Here is a 19,778-nt window from a genome sequence, read left to right as displayed (position 1 = left end):
CTTGCCTTCACCTGCAGCATCCTTCCTCCCCACTGAAAAGTGTTCATTTCTTCAAACTCGCCTGTTTTGATGATTGGATTTCACTAGGCAGTTTCCCTCCTCCATCACCCATGCTGGTGGCTTTAAATATACTTAACCGCAATACCTTCATCATACCTAAGAAATTTAACACTGACACAATAACATTATCTAATGTAAAACCCCTCTTCAAATTTCTCCAACTGTCCCATTAATATCTTCATAGCTTTTAAAAATTTTATATTCAGGATCACATATTACCATGCTTTAAAAATTGGCTTAGTTTTTAATGTATCTATCACTAATTTCTGCCCATAAATTCCAAGAGAAGAGTAAAATCCCCTCTTAGAAGTCTCCCCCTGAGTACCTCTTCGTTGGTCAGATGTGGCCCTCTCTCTCTAACCGAGCCACCTTGGCGGGTGAACTCACTGCCCTCCCCTCTACGTGGGACCTTACTCCCAGGGGTGTAAATCTCCCTGGCAACGCAGGATATGACTCCCAGGGATGAATCTGGACCCAGCATCGTGGGATTGAGAACATCTTCTTGACCAAAAGGGGGATGCAAAATGAAACGATATTAAGTTTCAGTGGCTGAGAGATTTCAAATGGAGTTGAGAGGTCACTCTGGCAGACATTCTTATGCACTATATAGATAACCCTTTTTAGGTTTTAATGCATTGGAATAGCTAGAAGTAAATACCTGAAACTATCAAACTGAAACCCAGTAGCCTTGACTCTTGAAGACGATTGTATGCAATGTGGTTTACAAGGGGTGACAGTGTGATTGTGAAAGCCTTGTGGATCACACTCCCTTTATTCAGTGTATGGATGAATGAGCAGAAAAATGGGGACAAAAAAACTAAATGAAAAATAGGGTGGGGGTGTTTTGGGTGTTCTTTACTTTTATTTTTTTATTCTTATTTTCACTTTTTCTGGTACAAGGAAAATGTTCAAAAAATAGATTGGGGTGATGAATGCACAACTATATGATGGTACGGTGAACAATTGATTGCACACTTTGGATGATTGTAAGTTATGTGAATATATCTCAATAAAATTGAATTTAAAAAATCCCCTCTTAGAAAGTTCAAATAAATAAAAAAATTTACCAGTGCTATTTTTTTTTTCCTTGAAGACATGCCTGCTTTGGGTCTCCAGAGGAGTGGACTGTGTATTATAGGCCCATTGCACAGCTTCCTTTTGGCACTTCCTTCACCACCATCTGAGAATTCCCTTCACCTCTCTCCTTGGTTGTATTCCATGAGTCCTGGATCCCAGTCTTCCTCTACTTGAGGTGCTTCTGACCCCTCAGGCCCCAGGGTTCTGGGGTAGGACAGACTTGCTTCTGCTTCTCATTGGTCTTCCCTTTGGCTGGTACTTGAGTTTCAGCTTTTTCCTAGGCTAGTTTCACAGCCATCGGTTTGCCAACTTCCTAAAAGTGTGTTTTGGTCTGCTGTTTATTTCTTTCCCATTCTGTTTTTTCCTTGTGGGTTTATAACTTTCACTTTCCTTTTCTGTGTTTAGGGAGGGAATGGAGATAAAATCATGTATTCGATTCTCCATCTTATTAGGTAATTAATTTGTTATTAAACTTTTTAGACGATCACTGCATGGTTTTTCTCTTTGAAGAGGACTTCTTTAATCATATACATAATTAAATGTGCTGTACTTCATGGGAAAAAACTTTTGTTCGGTAGACATATGAGACTTAGTGTGTAGTAGCGCCATCTGGTGGATAGCTTGAATTGAGCACTATAGCCTTTAAATAGGACAATCTGAATCCTACGAAAAGAACTAGACTGCATCACTTCGTCCTTGCTGTCTCTATGTGAAATCTCCCCTCAGAGAAGAGTTTCTCCTCTATTAAATGGAAAGAGAAGATACACATTTATTTTGTAGTTTATTTTAGTGTCTATTTCATTTTAATCTTTGTGGCCATCTTAAAGTCGTACTGTCAAAATTTAAGATGTTAAATATCCTGTCTTAATATCCTTGTGGGAGATGAAAAAATAATTGACCTGACTATTCTCCTCTCTTTTAAACAGCCTTTAAAAAAAAAAAATCTGGATTATATTCTATTCCTTTCTCGTCTGGGATGTTACAATAGTTCATGGCTGGTCTTTCCTAGGAATTAATTGGGAAAAGAAAGGCAGATATAATTAAGCTACTGAACTTAGTAAAAAGGGAGAGGCTAGGCTCAGAGGTAACTGTGGCCAGCTGAGACAAGCTGCCAATGAATTATGCAGTTCTGTGGTTATTAAGACTTCATGTTACACAAAAGTGAACTGAAAAGTCATGTTACCCAGTATCTTAATCTTACCCTTGATCTTTTACTTAAAAAAAAAAAAAAAAGATCTGAAGATTTCAGGCAAAAATGTAAAATTACTTCTCTCTTTTCGTAACTCCTAAAGGATTTTATGTCTGTCATTGCAGAACTTGCTGTGGATATTTCTTAGCCTCAATTCAGCATGAGCTTTTCCACAGTGTTAAAATATATAAATCGGCAGTGCTTGGGCCAAGTGCAAACCAATTAAGATTTTAAGTGGATCAGTGTGAGTTGAAACCTGCTACATAATTTAAATGCCATCTAGTGGCCAAGTGTAATTTTTAGTCCTCAATCGAGAGTTGTGGTGCCTTCTAGTATGTTTCTTAGGGTGATTTACCAAATAGTTCTGAGTCGGGGATATCATAGCTGTTTTTGCTCTTGGGTGAAATGGAATATTTCCTCATCATAAAAAAAACATTTAGCAGCTTGAAATATGCATAAGTCCCAGCTCTTATTAAGGGGCATCTGCTGATATGGCTGCAAAGCAAAGAGTTATTGCTTGGTTTGGCTAATATGCCATCAGATAGCACCAGTAGTTATAATTTATTACTTCATAATTGAAAAATAAAAAGAAGTATATATATATGTAATGTCAGGTAACTAGTATAGGAACAAAATTCTAAGATTGATGGCTAGAGGATTTAAAGGATCAACCTTTAGCCTCAGAAAATTGAAGAGCTTTGAGGGATATGTAGCATCTGTCTATAGTGAATATGATGGACAAGCAAGTTAATGATATAATAATAGTGTAGTAGCAGTTAACATGTATTGTTCACTTATACATCAGACACAGTTTTGAGTGCCCTACTTGTACTAACTCATTTGCTCTTCACAATAACCTAATGAGGGAGGTACTATTGTTATACCGATTTTATAGACAAAATCGAGGCACAGAGTGGTTCAATTGCATACCCACTAGTGATAGGCCAAACAGGAATTGGAGCGTTTGCAGGGTCCTTTGGTTTCCTAGTTGGTTTGGATTTTGGTCAGTACTGCTTTGGTTGAAGAATCCTCAGAGAATCGTGAAAGGCCCTTGAATACAACCAGGGCACAGTCGGTACTTTATCATCCGGGGTCAGGGCTCTGGGCAGAGGCTGGGGATGTTGGCTCAAGGTTGAGGCTGAGCAAACAGCTCTTGAGCTGAGCAAACGACTCTTGCTGGGTCCCTGACCAGAGAAGGTTTGGTTAGATCCATCTGCTTTTTTGGCTTTGTGGGGCTTTTCAGCCCCTGAAGAATTGAGAGTGGATTTTTCTTTAATTGTTGTCTGGGGTTCTTTGTGACCTCCTTCCCCATCTCTTTACTCTAGATAGTAGAGAATTGATTGATTTGAGTGAAACTGAACTAGCTGTAGCCATGCAATAAATAGGACATTATCAAACATTTTTCTTCTTGTTAGTCACAAATCTGGTTCTGTTCTTTCACTCCAGGTATTTGACCATTGAAAGCATTGAAGATAAGAAATGAACTTAATACCTTACATAGCGCTTTGTAAACAAAGGGTTTTTGAGGTTGGTAACAAAGGGATTATTGTCCTCAATGTACAGATAAAGAAACTGGGACTTAGATTAAATGGTTTGTCCAAATTCACATGAGTATTAAACAGTAGAATCTAGGTGTTTCATTTGCATTTATTAAAGCACCCATGCATTTTTCTATGTATATGTGAACATATATAAATAACAATGCTAATTGAGTTTGTAATTTTTAAGGCATCCTGCTGTAAAAATGAAAATTTTGCTAATTGCAATGTTTTCTATTTTCTACTTCCTCAGTTACTGTTGAGATGTTAAAAAGGATAGATAATCCAACCATTTCTATAGGATAGGTAGTTTAGGTGCTTTACTGCCCTGAAGACAAGAAGCTAGACAATTTTTCAAGATTTACCCTAGTCCTCAAATCTATCTTTTCATAATAAAAAAATAAATAATCCAAATTCTGTTTTGTGTCTCCCCCCGACAAGATGATCACTATAGTAGTTTTACGAGGTTATCATGTCTAATACAATTTATCCAGAAGGAGGCAGCATTTTACTATTAAATTGATGTTTCTGCAAATGTTCTAGTAAGTTTTTTTTTTTTTTTTTTAAATGATACAGACTACCTTAACACACACATCTAAAGTCTTTCAGGGAAAAGATTCTTGGACATCACTAGGGCTTTACATATTGAAACAGTTATAAAATCCAAGTCCTGCTTGGATTAAATGTGTCTAACATTACAAATAGCATATATAGTGGCCAAATTCATTGGCAGGGAGTGTTTTTGCAATAAAGACACTGATGAAAATATAGAGTTGAAAGAAAATGGAGTAGAAAGAAGGGAAAATGAATAATTAAATTATTTCTGACAGAAATGAAGTATTTTATGTCACAAAACAGACAGAAAAGAAATATTTGATGTCAACAAGAGATCAACTGTTGAAAAAGAAATAAATCACTCAGAAATAAGGTAGTGAATTAGTTTTAATCATCTACCTAATTTCATAAATATAACTTGCTAAAGGTGTCTTCTTTCCCTGTTTTCATAGAATTACAGGATCTTAAGACAAGAAGGGACCTTGACATTTGATGTCACACATCTCAGTGATTGCAGGTTGTAATTCATTTCATCCTTCTAGGGGAGTGAGAATCAATCTACTTTCAAAGAATTAGGGAGAAGGGAATTCCAACCCGATATGGGAAATTAGATGATAAGTATGACAGGATGACAAGGGAAACTTTTTCTGTTGGCCTGTAACTGAAATAAGGTCCCACAGCTAAAAATAGTCATTGGGACCTGTTTCAGTTTGCTAGGCTGCTGAAGTCAGATACCATGAAATGGGTTGGCTTTAAACAGTGGGGATTTATTAGCTTATAAGCTTACAGTTTGAAGCCATAAAAATGTCCAAATCAAGGCATCATCAAAGCAGTTGTTTCTTCCTGAAAACTGGCTGCCAGTGATCCTCAGCTCCTCTATCACATGTCAAGGCACATGGCGGCTTCTGCTGATCTCGCCCTTCCCTACCTGGTTTCATTGATTACAGCTTCTTGCTTCCATGGCATTCTCTCTGTCTGAATTTCATTCTCTTATAAAGGATTCCAGTAAGAGGATTAAGACCCATCCTGAATGCAGTGGGTCACACCTTGACTGAAGTAACCTCATCAAAAGATCCTACTTACAATGGGTCCACACCTACAGGAATGGATTAACTTTAAAAACATGCTTTTCTGGGGTACATGCAGTTTCAAACCACCACAGGGTCTTCTACTTTCCCCCAGATTTTCTGAAGAGGCAGAAGAACGGGGCTTATAGTGCCACTCAAATGCCCTTAATACCCATTCCCTGGTCTATAAAAAAAGCCTGGGGAGGGCTGTCATGGGGTGATTCTTTCCCTTTTAATTGGTGAGGGGCTGCTCCTGACTCCCATTGCCAAGTGAAGAAGGAGACTCCAAGACAATGGCTTATAGAAACCACCCCTGGGTTTGACTTATCTTTAGGCAACAGTAGACTTTCCAGGCTGCCTTTTTCTTACTGGAGCAGAGAAGATGAAAATTGGAGAGAGGTGGCTGGTCAGGAAGAGGAGGCTACAGTGGAGCTGTTGGCTATGCCTGATTATCTAGCATAAGAGGACACCATAGAAGGCAGCTATCCTGGAGTTACCTTGCTGCATCTACTACCCTTCCTCCTCCCAGGACTGTGCACCATGACTTGGGGAGCATCACCAGGGATAGTGGAGGGGGTGGGAGGGAGAGATCCACCTGGAGCTGAATCTTCCATATGGGGGGATTTTGTTGTGGGAAGACCTTCCCAGGATCTCCATTCTTTTTTTTTTTAAACTCAGTTTTATTGAGATATAGTCACATACCATACAATCATCTGTGGTTACAATCAACTGTTCACAGACCAACATATAGTTGTGCCTTTATCACCCCTTATCACCCCAATCCATTTTTGAACACTTTCTTTACACCAGAAAGAATAAAAATAAGAATAAATAACAAAAGTAAAAAAGAACACCCAAATCACCACTGCCCCCAATCCCACCCCAATCTTCATTTAGTTCCTGTCCCATTTTTCTACTTATCCATCCATACACTGGGTAAAGGGAGTGTGATCATCCCTCGCAAGCTGCATAGTTATACAATTGTCTTCAAGAGTCAAGGCCACTGGGTTGGAGTTTGATAGTTTCAGGTATTTCCTTGTAGCTATTCCAATGCATTAAAACCTAAAAAGGGAGAGACTCCACACAGCAGAGAGAAGCAAACGCATTTCCACACTCGGGGCCTCCATACCTACCTGAATCTCTGCAACACCGTAAGTGCCAGCTCTTCCCACCCTGGATTAGGCCCTATGGCTGCAGAGAAAAGACTCTCAGGAGAAAACTAAGGGATAAAAATGGAGGAAGTGATATTTCAGCCTGAAATTACTAGAAATCTCCAGGAAGTAGAGGAAGAAGACACTGAAGAACTAGAGAAGCTCTCAGGCCAGCTAAATACTCCTTGGAGTGATGAGGAAATCAGGAGTTTCCTTCAGGACTGGGAATCCCTTGAACATGTGATGTATCCCATTCAGAAGAAAAAGAATTACATGCTGTCGAAATCAGTTGCCCAGGGGCTCAGGAAGAGGGACATAAAGAAGAGCTGGCGACAATGTCTCCACGTGTTGATAAGTTTGACGGACTTATATTGGACTATACATGAGGCCAACTAGAAGCCAAGGACTGAACCCCTGCCTTGTCCTTATGGAGAGGCCCTACAAGGATAATGGAGTATAACTGGGAGGACAGCATCTCCTCAGGTTGCCCCCATGCAGACATGGCCAACCTTCTACCTCCCGAGTTCCAGCTCCAGGCCTGCACCATTTTCGTGTGCCCTGAAGAGCTGATGTGGACCTCCCCACATGTGATCTACATGGAAAACCCTCAGGTACCAGGATGGGTGCCCTGGACTCTAAGCCCTGCATGGTCACCTCCATACCTGTATCCAGCCGTTCTCCCGGAAGACCCCACACCCCAGCTGCAGTGGTCAACCGCCTCTAACTGATGCAGATCCTGGTCTTTACTAAAACTTAAACCTGGATCCCAAATCTGTGTGAAGAATAATAGAATATCACAGATCCATGAACTCATTCCATCTTAATGATTTTTTTCTTCCAATCTATTAACACAAAATAGTCTATCATTTATTTAGGTTTTCATTAATTCTTTTAGCAATATATATATATATATTTTATTTTCTGTGTACAAGCACTTTATATCTTAGTTAGATTTATTCCTAGATTTTTTATTATTTCAGTTGCTCTTGTGAATGGAATTTTTTCCTTGATTACTTCTGATTATTCAAAGTTTGTGTATAGAAAGAGTAAAGATTTTTAGCTGTCAATCTTGTACCCCACCACTTTTCTGAATTCATGTCAAGTGCCTTTCTATATATAGGGTCATGTCATCTGCAAATAGTGAATGTTTTACTTTTTCCTTTCCAATTTGCAGGATTTTTATTTCTTTTTCTTGCCTAGATGCTCTGACTAGAACTTCTAGAACAATGTTGAACAACAGTGGTGATAGTGGACATCTTTGTCTTGTTCCAGATTTTAGAGGGAAAGCTTCATTCTTTGACTACTAAGTATGATGTTAGGTTGGGTTTGTCACTTATGCTCTTTATCAGTTTGAGGGAGTTTCCTTCTATTCTTACTTTCTGAGTATTTTTGTCAAGAAAGAATGCTGTGTTTTGTCAGAAGCATTTTCTGCATCCATTGAGAAGATCATGTTGTCTTTTCCCTTTCTGATAATGTTGTGTATTATACTCTTTGATTTTCTAATGTTAAACCATCTTGCATGCCTGGGATAAAATCCACTTAAATCTTGTTTTTCTTTCTTGCCCCATTGGATTCAATTTGCAAGTATTTTATTTAGGATCTTTGCACCTATATTCATAAGAGAAATTGGTGTGTAATTTTATTTTCTTGTAGTATCTTTATATGGCTTTGGCATTAGGATAATTTTGGCCTCATACAGTGAATTAGGGAGTGTCCCCTTCTCTTCAGTTTTTTGGAAGGGTTTGAACATGATTCATATTAATTTTTCTTGGAATGAATGGTAGAATTCACCTGTGCAGACATCTGATCCTGATCTATTAGTTGGGAGATTTTTGAAGACTGATTCAATCTCTTTGCTTGGAATTGGTCTGTTGAGATATTCTATTTGTTGTATAGTCAGTGTAGGTTGTTTGTATGTTACTAGTAATTTGTCCATTTCATCTAGTTTGTCCAATTTATCAGCAGATCTATTTTCATAGATTCTATTTTGATAAGAGATTCTTATGATCCTTTTTTTTCCTGTGGGGTCAGAAATATGCATAGAGATATGACAAGTTCAAGGATTATGATATATGTAACTTACTATAATTTTTTTGAAAATAAGTATATATATGTAATTAGATATAGATATGTAAAGGATGGATAGATAAACACACATATAGATAGAATTATACAAAACTGTGGCAAAATATTAAAGGTAGACAAATAGGGTATGTGGGTATGGGGTATATTGGGGTTCTGTGTATTATGATATAATTTTTGTAACTGTCCTTAACTTTAAAGTTATTTCAAAATAAAAGTTATAGAAATGAAAAAAAAAAAAAAAAAAAAAAACCTAAAAAGGGATATCTGTATATACATAAGAATGCCCACCAGATGACCTCTTGACTCCATTTGAAGTCTCTCAGCCACTGAAACTTTATTTCGTTTCATTCTGCTTCCCCCTTTTGGTCAAGAAGATGTTCTCAATGCCACGATGCTGGGTCCAGGTTCATACCCAGGAGTCATATCCTGAGTTTCCAGGGAGATTTACACTCCTGGGAGTCAGGTCCCACATGGGGGGGCAGTGAGTTCACCTGCTGAGTTGGCCTAGCTAGAAAGAGAGGGCCACATGTGAGCAACAGAGAGTCACTCAGGGGGAGACTCTTAGGCACAATTATTTAGCCTCTCCTTTGTAGCAAAGAGCCTCATGAGGACAAGCCCCAAGACAGAGGGCTCAGCATACCAAACTGTCAGTCCTCAATGTTTATGAGAACATCAACAACCCAAGTGAGAAAGTCCAACACTTCTGTATTTTCCCCCAGCTCCTCAGGGGGCCCTGCATATATATTTTTGTTCTCTGCCCAAATTACTCTGAGATGTGTCTCTATTTCACACTAACCTGTGCAAACCTACCAGATCTCACTTCCTATTCAAAGTTCCATGTAGTCATGGGTGTACAAGTTAAATTGTTTAGTGTACTACAGAAAATAAAGGTCCAGGACCTCCATTCTTTTTTTTTGTAATTTAATTTTATTGGGATTGTTCACATACCATACAATTATCCAAAGATCCAAACTGCACAATCAGTTGCCCATAGTACCATTATACAGCTGTGCATCCATCACCACAATTAATTTTTTTTCAATTTTTAGAACATTTTCATTACTCCAGAAAAGAAAGAAAGACAAAAAAAGAAAACTCAAATCCTCCCATATCCCTAACCACCCCTTCTCCGTTATTGACTCATAGTATTGTTATAGTACATTTGTTACTGTTAATGAGAATGTTAAAATACTACTAACTAGAGTACATAGTTTGCAATAGGTATATCTTTTCCCTATATACCCCTTGTGCCAGTTTGAATGTATTATGTCCCCCAAAACGCCATTATCTTTGATGTAATTTTGTGTGGGCATATGTATTAGTGTTGAATTCTTTGATTGAGTGTTTCCATGGAGATGTGACCCACCCAACTGTAGGTGATAGATAATTTCCATGGAGGCGTGGCTCTGCCCATTCATAATGGGCCTTGATTAGTTCACTGGAGCACTATAAAAGCTCAGACAGAAAGAGCGAGCTTGCTACAGCCAAGAGGGACACTTTGAAGAATGCACAGGAGCTGAGAGAGGAGCTATAGCTGAGACAGATATTTTGAGGATGACTATAGGAAGCTGATGCAGATATTTTGGAGAATGCCATTTTGAAACGCAACCTGGGAGCAAGTAGATGCCAGCCATGTGCCTTCCCAGCTATCAGAGGTTTTCCGGACGCCATTGGCCATCCTCCACTGAAGGTACCCAATTGCCGATGCATTACACTTTATGGCCTTAAGACTGTAACTGTGTAACCAAATAACCCCCCTTTTATAAAAGCCAATCCATTTCTGGTGTTTTGCATTCTGGCAGCATTAGCAAACTAGAATACCCTCTATTATTAATTTCTAGTTATAGTGTCATACATTTGTTCTAGTTCATGAAAGAGATTTCTAGTATTTGTAGAGTTAATCACGGACATTGTCCACCATAAGATTCATTGTTTTATACATTCCCATCTTTTAATCTCCAACTTTCCTTCTGGTGACATATGTGACTCTAAGCTTCCCCTTTCTACCACAGACACACACCATTCAGCACTGTTAGTTATTCTCACAATAATGTGCTACCATCACCTCTGTCCATTTCCAAACACTGAAGTTCAACCTAGATGAACATTCTGCTCATAATAAGCAACCACTCCCCATTCTTTAGCCTTGTTTTATATCCTGGTAACTTATATTTCATGTCTATGAATTTACATTTTATAATTAGTTCATATCAGTGAGACCATGCAATATTTGTCCTTATGCGTCTGACTTATTTCACTCATGGTTTTGTTCACCCACCATATTTTCTGTCCTAAGTAAACAATCAGTGGTTCCTTGTATAGTCACTATTTATGTATTCACCACCATCACCACTATCTATATAAGGACATCTCCAATTCTTCCACCAAGAAGGAGGAGGAGTCAAAGAAGGTAGACTAAAGAAACAGAAAAAGAAAGAAAGAAAACAACAACAACATGACAGCTCAAAAGCAACGAACGAAAGGAAAGATAGAGTTAACCTAAAGTAGTATAAAAGAGTCAGACAACATCACCAATGCCGAGTCCCATACCCCTCCCTTATATCCCCCTCATATAGGCATTGAGCTTTGGTATATTGCCTTTGTTACGTTAAAGGAAGCATAATACAATGTTTCTTTTAACTATAGTATCTACTTTGCATTGATTGTATTTTTTCCCCAATACCACCCTATTTTTAACACCTTGCAAGGTTGACATTCGTTTGTTCTCCTTCATGTAAAAACATATTTGTACAATTTATCGCAATTGGTGATCACTCTAGGTTTCACTGAGTTTCAATCCCAGTCATTATCTTTCCTCTTTCCTTCTGGTGTCCCACATGCTCCTAACTTTCCTCTTTCAACTGTACTCACTGTCATCTTTGTTCAGTGTACTTACATTGCTGTGCTACCATCACCCAAAATTGTGTTCCAAACCTCTCACTCCTGTCTTTTCCTATCTGTGTGTAGTGCTCCCTTTAGTATTTCCTGTAGCACAGGTGTCTTATTGTCTGTTTGTCAGAGAATATTTTAAACTCTCCATCATATTTGAAGGACAGTTTTGCCACATATAAGATTCTTGGTTGGCAGTTTTTCTCTTTCAGTATCTTAAATATGTCACACCACTTCCTTCTTGCCTCCATGGTTTCTATTGAGAAATCCACACATAGTCTTACCAAGCTTCCTTTGTATGTGATGGATCACTTTTCTTTTGCTGCTTTCAGGATTCTCTCTTTGTCTTTGACATTTGATAATCTAATTATCGAGTGTCTTGGCATAGATCTATTCAGATTTATTCTGTTTGAGGTACGCTGCACTGCTCGGATCTGTAATTTTAGGTCCTTCATAAGAGATGGAAAATTTTCACTGATTACTTCCTTTATTATTGCTTCTGCCCCTTTTCCCTTCTCTTCTCCTTCTGGGATACCCATGACATGCACATTCATGCATTTCATGTCATTCAATTCCCTGAGATGTTGCTCATGTTTTTCCGTTCTTTTCCCTATCTGTTCTTTTGTGTGTAGGATTTCAGGTATCTTGTTCTCCAGTTTCTGAGTGTTTTCTTCTGCCTCTTGAAATCTGCTGTTGTATGTTTCCATTGTGTTTTTCATCTCTTGTGCTTTTCACTTCCATAGATTCTGCCAGTTTTTTAAAACTGTTTTTTTAAAACTTTAGATTTCTACCTTATGTTCACCCAGTGTTTTCTCTATAGCCTTCATCTCTTTTGCTATATCTTCCCTGTACTCATTGACTTGATTTTTGATTTGAATTAGCATATTTCTTTGAAAATCTTTAATAGATTGTTTCATTAAATTGAAACAATATCTCAACTGTATCTTGATTGAGTTGTAAGTTTGTTTCTTTGACTAGACCATAGCTTCATTTTTCCTGGTGTAGATTGTAGTTTTCTGTTGTCTAGGCATCTGGTTTCCTTGGTTACCCCAATCAGATTTTCCCAGACAAGAACAGGCTCATATCTCAGAATAGGGTTACATTCAGTTTCAAGTCTCCCCGCAGGTGTGTTTTAGAGATTAACAGTCTTTCCTTTGAGGTCTCTAGCCACTTTTCTTCTCCTAACCTACCCAGCAGGTGGCACCTGTCAGCCTGTTGCTCCCAACTAGTGTAAGTAGCTGTGGCCCCTTTAGTTTCTGTTTTGGCTGTTTTCCCCCAGGCTCTGGGGTCTAGTTCTGAAGGGAAGACTGGTTGTAGAGCTGGGCCCCACCTCCTTCCTCTTAGGGAAGATACATCCCCTAGGGAGTTATCATGTGCCTTTGAATAGCTTCTTTGTCTTTCTGCCTCTGTTATCTCCACCCCTGTCTGGGTCAGAGTGCTGGGAACTGAAAATGGCTGAGGCTCTCTCCACTGAGCCCCTCAGGTTGAGAGAGAGAAACAGGGACAGAAGCCCCCTTTCAGAGCCAGTCTATACCTCCCCAGTTTCACTTGTTGGCCAGAGGTAACACCTGGTATTCTGGGCTCCCCCTCTTGGGACAGTGGAGTCTTTTGGTTCTTTAAGGTCAGTCGTCACTAAAAGCCTCTGTCTGCTTGTTAGAGCTTGTAGCTTGTATTCAGCAGTCCACATTTGTTAATTAAATCCCCAGTTGGAATTGGGCTGAGTTATATTCACTTGCTCAGAGAGTGCTTTCTACCACAGTGAGGTTTTGCAGCTCAGCCTGCTGTGGGCAGAGGGGGCTCCTGGTGTGGTTCCGCAGTTTTTACTTACAGATTTTATGCTGCGGTCTCAGGCATTCCTCCCAATCCAGGTTGGTGTACAATGTCATAGTTGTCCCCCAGCAGTTATTCCAAAGTATTTACTAGTTGTTCCTGTTTTTTTATTAGTTGCTCCAGGGGAATTACTAAATTCCACTCTTCTCTATGCCACCATCTTAGCTTCTCCCTCCCTCCATTCTTACATATACTCCCTGATAGATGGACTTTAAAGGCTAGCATGTTCTCTCAGGGCTCACTGGACTAGTAGAACTGGCAGACAGGGAGACAGCTAAAGTAGGCCTGTTGGGTAAAGAGATGCTGTCTCTTTCCTCCCCTCTTCCCAACTCCAGTACATTGGAGGAGCCAGGCCTGGGAGAGGGAGCCAGTACTCCTCTCCACTCCATCATATTCCAAGCATACTCAAGCCTTCTCTGGGGTTCTGGGATATGGAGAAGAAAAAATCTAATGGAGATTGAAATGGAAGTCTTAGACAGTCTTTTCATAACCAAAAGTGAATAGAAAGGATTGAATCTGCCCAGGGTTTCATTGAGTGATAGGAAAGGGAAATGTGGAATATGGATAAAGACAGAGATTAGGAAAAAATTAAACCATTCCATGTTGCTGTCCCACTGAGTAGAAATTAATTGACTACATAAGTATGTAATGGGGATGCTATTTTAAACACTTTTACAATTTTTATTTCTCCTAATTTCTGTTCCTCCTCCACCCTTCACCATTAAGTCTTATTTCCCAGGGAAGGAAATGAAAGTATCAAATAAGTTCTAAAGGAATTGTGACAATGTTTTCCACCCAATAGGAAGAGAAAGTAGATGGCAGTCCTAGTTTCTAAGAAATTGTAGGGAGAGGGAGTGGGAAGGAGAGACAGATGGACAGATGTACGTGTACACATTATACCCAAGATGGGGAGAGAAAGAAGAAAGTGGGAGGAGAATGAGAGGCAAATGGTCAAACAAGTGGACTCTGATTTTCTCACCCTTCTTCATGGCCAAAGGGGAGAGAGAGTTGAAACAACCATATCTTTTTTTTCTTAGGGTATTCCCAAAGAAAAAAAATTGTTTCTCATTTCCCTGGATACATATTGGGAAAATTTCAAACTTTTTAGGAGGAGCATAATATCCAACAGGGCAGTGAGTTAGAAATGGCTGAGGGTAATGAAGCTGGAGGACTTATACTTCCTGATCCTAAAACTTATTTCAAAGATATACTAATCAAAACAGCATGATATTGGCACAAGGACAAACATATAGACTAATGGAATAAAATTGAGATTCAGGAATCAACCCTCACATTATGGCCAACTGATTTTTGACAAGGGTAACAACTCCACTCAATTGGGAAAGGATAACCTCTTCAATAAATAGTGCAGGGAAAGCTGGATATCCATATGCAGGAGAGTGAAGATGGACTCCTACCTCACACCATATTCAAAAATCAACTCAAAATTGATCAAAGACCTAAATATAAGAGCCAGAACTATTAAACTCCTAGAAGAAAATGTAGGGAAGCACTTTCAGGACCTTGTGCTAGACAATGGTTTATTAGACTTTAAAGCCAGAGCACAAGGAACAAAAGAAAAACTAGACAAATGGTACTCCATTAAAATTTAAAACTTCTGTGCATCAAAGAACTTCATCATGAAAGTAAAGTGACAACCTACACAATGGGAGAAAATATTTGGAAACCACAAATCCAGTAAGTGTTTAATATCTAGAACAAATAAAGAAATGCTTCAATTACTCAACACAAAACAACCCAATTTAAAAATGGGCAAAAGACCTGAATTGACATTTCTCCAGAGAAGATATACAAATAGCTAATAAACACATGAAAAGATGCTCAACATCATTAGCCATCAGAGAAATGCAAATCAAAACCGCAATGATATATCTTTCATACCCACTGGAATGTCTACTATTAAGAAAGGGGGAAATTACAAGTGTTGAAGAGGATGTGGAGAAATAAGAACACTCATTCATTGCTGGTGGGAATATAAAATGGTGCAGCCACTGTGGAAGATAGTTTGGCAATTCCTCAGAAAATTGAGTATAGAATTACCATATGGCCTAGAAATCGAATTTCTAGGTATATATCCAAAAAAATTGAATGCAGGGACTCAAACAGATATTTGTACATTGATGTTCATAGTGATATTATTCACAGTTGCCAAAAGAAGGAAGCAACCTAAGTGTCTGTTCATAGATGAATGGATAAACAAAATATGGTGTATACACACAATAGAATATTATTCAGACATAAAGAGGAATGAAGCTCTGACACATGTGACAGCATAGATGACCCCTGAAGACATCATGTTGAATGAAATAAGCCAGATACAAAAGGACAAATATTGTACAATCTCACTTATAATGAAATAATTAGAATAAGAAAATTCATAGAGTCAGAATCTAGAATATGGGTTACTAGGTGACAGGGAGGTTGTAGGGAATGGGGAGTTAATGCTTAAAATGTTTAGAGTTTCTGTTTGGGAAGATGAAAAAGTTTTGGTAGTGGGTGGTGGTGATGGTAGCACAACATTGTAAACATAATTAATAGTACTGAATTATGTACTGTATTTGAATGTGGTTAAAAGGGGAAATGCTAGGTTGTGTATACATTACTAGAATAAAAATGTTTTTAAAAAATCTGTGTTTACAACATAAACTGTGAACCCTAAGTTAAACTATGGACAATAGTTAATATGGTTAATAGTTCAATTATAAAAATATTATTTCATCAATTGTAACAAATATACCACAACAATGCAAGGAGTTAATAATAGGGTGGTACATGGGAACCCTGTATTTAATGCATGTAACTTCACAACTTCTCTAATAAAAAAGAAAGACAGAAATAAAGAAATGGCTGAGGGTAGCATCTAACCAGAGAGAGAGCTAAATATAGCACCCCAAAAGTTCCTTGGCTTCTGTGTGATTTGGAAGGATCCAGAAGTTTGCACATGCCCTGATACAGAGAGTGGAAGATGGTGTGAGGCCCCTCTCAGGGGCTGTTGGAGGATGAGTGAAGGTGGACTCAGAATATTTGCAAGGCCGAGCTGGACTGAGGTGGAGAGAGTTAGCAAGGGGAAAGATCTTTGAGATCCCAACTTTGCTAAGAGAAATAACTACAAATGTCACCAAGCACAAATGTACCACAGGGTAACCAGTGACCAGGTAGGACAGAGGACATCTCTGAAGAGGCCAGCTCTGGGGTCAGTGTCTTCCTCAGATGCCTAGAGAGATGTGTGATCTCTGCTCTACACACAAGTTCCCATCTTGACAGGGAGGAAAGGAAGAACAAGAGAGAAGAGACAAAGCTTAGAAGGAGTTTGAACTTTGAACTGATTGCAGGTTTATCTGGAAAAGCCTATTCAAACCAAAATTAACTGATTGACTCTTTTTTAAAATGCAATTTTATTGAGATATATTCACATATCATTCAATCCTTCAAAGTGTACAATCAGTTGTTCATAGTTGTGCATTGATTACCACACTCAATCTTTGACTGATTGACTCCTAACTGGCAAGTTTGTGCCTCCCCTATCCCTTCCCATTCCACCACCTCTAAAAGTGGGAATGGGGCCTTGGGAGGAAGTTTCTATCATTTATAGAAAAGTACCATATAACAATCTTTTTGGTGTGTATAAGCTGTAGTGTGTAATTAAAAAAAAACTTTATGTATTTTCAATTCCCCTTTGCCCACCTGTGGGAACAGTGGATGTGTGGATGGAGAAAGAAACTGAGAGGGAGAAGGGAAGGGAAGGAGAAGAAGGGAAAAAGAGGCTAGGAAAGGAAAAGAGAGAATGAGAGGGAGATGAAGAGGGAAAGAGCAAGTGGCCTGGAGACAGGGAGAGAGACAGTGGGAAGGATGAAGGGAGAGAGGAAGGCAGGAGGGAGAAGGAGAGAAGGAGGGGAGGGACTCTGCAGACTAGAGCAATAGAATATGTCTGAAGAGTGGGATTTTGTGGAAAAGAGGGAGAAGAGAGGACTCTCAGGAAGTCTTGCTCGGTGATGTGACATCCCCCTGAGCCCCTCAAGATACCTTCTGTTCCAGTTTGCTAAAGCTGCCATTATGCAAAATACCAGAAATGGATTGGCTTTTATAAAGGGGGTTTATTATGTTACAAATTTACAGTTCTAAGGCCATAAAAGTATCCACTAAGGAGGCATCAACAAGAGGATACCTTCACTGAAGAAACTGGAACACCTCTGTCAGCTGGGAAGACATGTAGCTGGTGTCTGCTAGTCCTTTGCTCCTGGGTTGTTTCAAAATGGCGTTCTCCAAAATGTCTCTGGGCTTCTGTCTCTCTTAGCTTCTCTCAGCTCTCTGCTTGGTTCTCCTGGGATGATTCTCTTTAAGCATCTGGGAGTCCTCTGTTAGCTTCTCCAGGGTAAATTCTGGACTTCATCTCTTAACTTAGCATCCCCAAATGTCCTTCTATCTGCATCTCCCAGCATCTTGATCTGTGTTGGGCTCTCAGCTCTCTTAAGGACTCCAGTGATCTAATTAAGATCTACCCTGAATGGGCGGGGTCACATCTTCATGAAAATAATCTAATCAAAGGTTCCACCCATAATAAGCCTGCCCTCACAATGTTGCATTAAAACATGGCTTTTATGGGGGACATAACCAGCACACCATCTTTTAAGAAATACATTCCTGTTCCACTCTTTTAGAGTAGCTTTTCTGTTTTTATTCAGATTCTTTAGTATGTTGGGTCTGGCCTGGGACCTTGGGATCATACACTTCTCACATAGTTTACCCTAGGCTAAAGTTTCACAACCTTGGGACCATTCTGAAGCTCTGTCTTGTGTCAACTAAAAATCCCTTAGGTTGAAATTTATGACACTCCTGCCTGTTTTGTCCCACTGGAGATCCATCTGCCCATGTATCTTCTTTGCCTCCATTTTTAAATTGAAGTCTGCTAGGAAATCGGCCTCCAGGCTTGCCTTCTGAGTCTTCTCATAGTTTTCAGCAATCCTTGGCTTTGCCATGTTTTTAAGTCCATCAGAAGGATTAGCAAACATTAAAAATAGTGCTTGGCTCAGGTATTTGATTCATGCTATATCACTATCAGCTGCTTTATATTTATTTCTTCAGACTATTTGCTTTATTAAATAAAAGATCAAATTTTAGTTATAATGGTCTCAGTGATTTCAACTACCTGCTGAATGGTCAGACTCCTTCAAATTTAGAACCTACTGCCTCTTGAAACAACAGAGGACAATAGTTTTATATAATTTTTTAAAGAAATTCTTGTTTTAAATATAAAATTCTTAATGAATATTTAGAAGTTTGGTTTAGTAAAAAGTTTGGAATGTATGTTTACTTAAAATGAGAGAACTGTAAGTGTATCATAAATGTCTATTTTGGTTGATTACTTGCTTACTGAGGCATAATATACAAAAATGCTGAACATTCCATTCAACCATATGGGGCAAAATGGGGATCCTGAAAGATTAAATTTCAGTCTAAGACAATGGGAAAATTCCTTTAAAATTAAGATGGGAGGAAGGAAATTGTAAGTCTGTAATTTTCTGAGAAAAAATATTAAACAAAGAGGGATATCTTTTTCTGCATAGTAAAGTAGGGAAAACTGTTCCAGAATTCCTAAAATATATTGCTTTTTTGTCTCAGAGTGAATTTTGTGGTCCATTTTAAGGCTTGAAAATAGTATTTGCAAAAGCTGATTGGATTAGTTGTATTGAGGGCATCTTTCACAAAGACTCTCTTGAGATAAGCTCTATTTTGTTTGATACTTGTGATACCAGGCACAAAATTATATATGCAGTTTTAGAGACTTTCTCGGGGCTATGTTGAATTTTTCTGGAAAAAGCTAGGAGTATTTTGAAATATCAGGTATATTATTTTGTTTTTGACCAAAAGAATAGGCAGTAAGCTCTGTTTAAGAATGTGTTTTGCTGCGGAGTAAAGTAAAAATTTGAGCTAATTTTCTGCATAATTCAAATATAAAAATCTGAAATATTCATTTAATGGCAAAAGTGAGTTTGAGTTGGGATGTGCGTTAGTTCTCAATTTTGCCCATTTATTTTCTGTCAGTGATTTCATTAATCATAATGCAATCCTTGGTGAGAGAGGAGCAAGAGATGCATTGTGAAAGAAAATGAAAAGAGGAAGGTGCAGAAGGAAGATAGGGTTGATTCAGTCTCCAGTGCAACTGTGGTTATATTAGACTCAGGAATTAAAATTGCCATGCTTGCACTGAGATTACACACATCCAGTAACATGCCTTTGCCAATACCCAACCGCACAAAATCATCAAATCACATGAAGGGTGAATGATCATCTTGAAAGCTATGACACAGGTGCAGTT

This window comes from Choloepus didactylus, chromosome 1 (genome assembly GCF_015220235.1).
Source record: "Choloepus didactylus isolate mChoDid1 chromosome 1, mChoDid1.pri, whole genome shotgun sequence".
Taxonomy (NCBI): Eukaryota; Metazoa; Chordata; class Mammalia; order Pilosa; family Megalonychidae; genus Choloepus; species Choloepus didactylus.
This window is presented reverse-complemented; position numbering follows the sequence as displayed.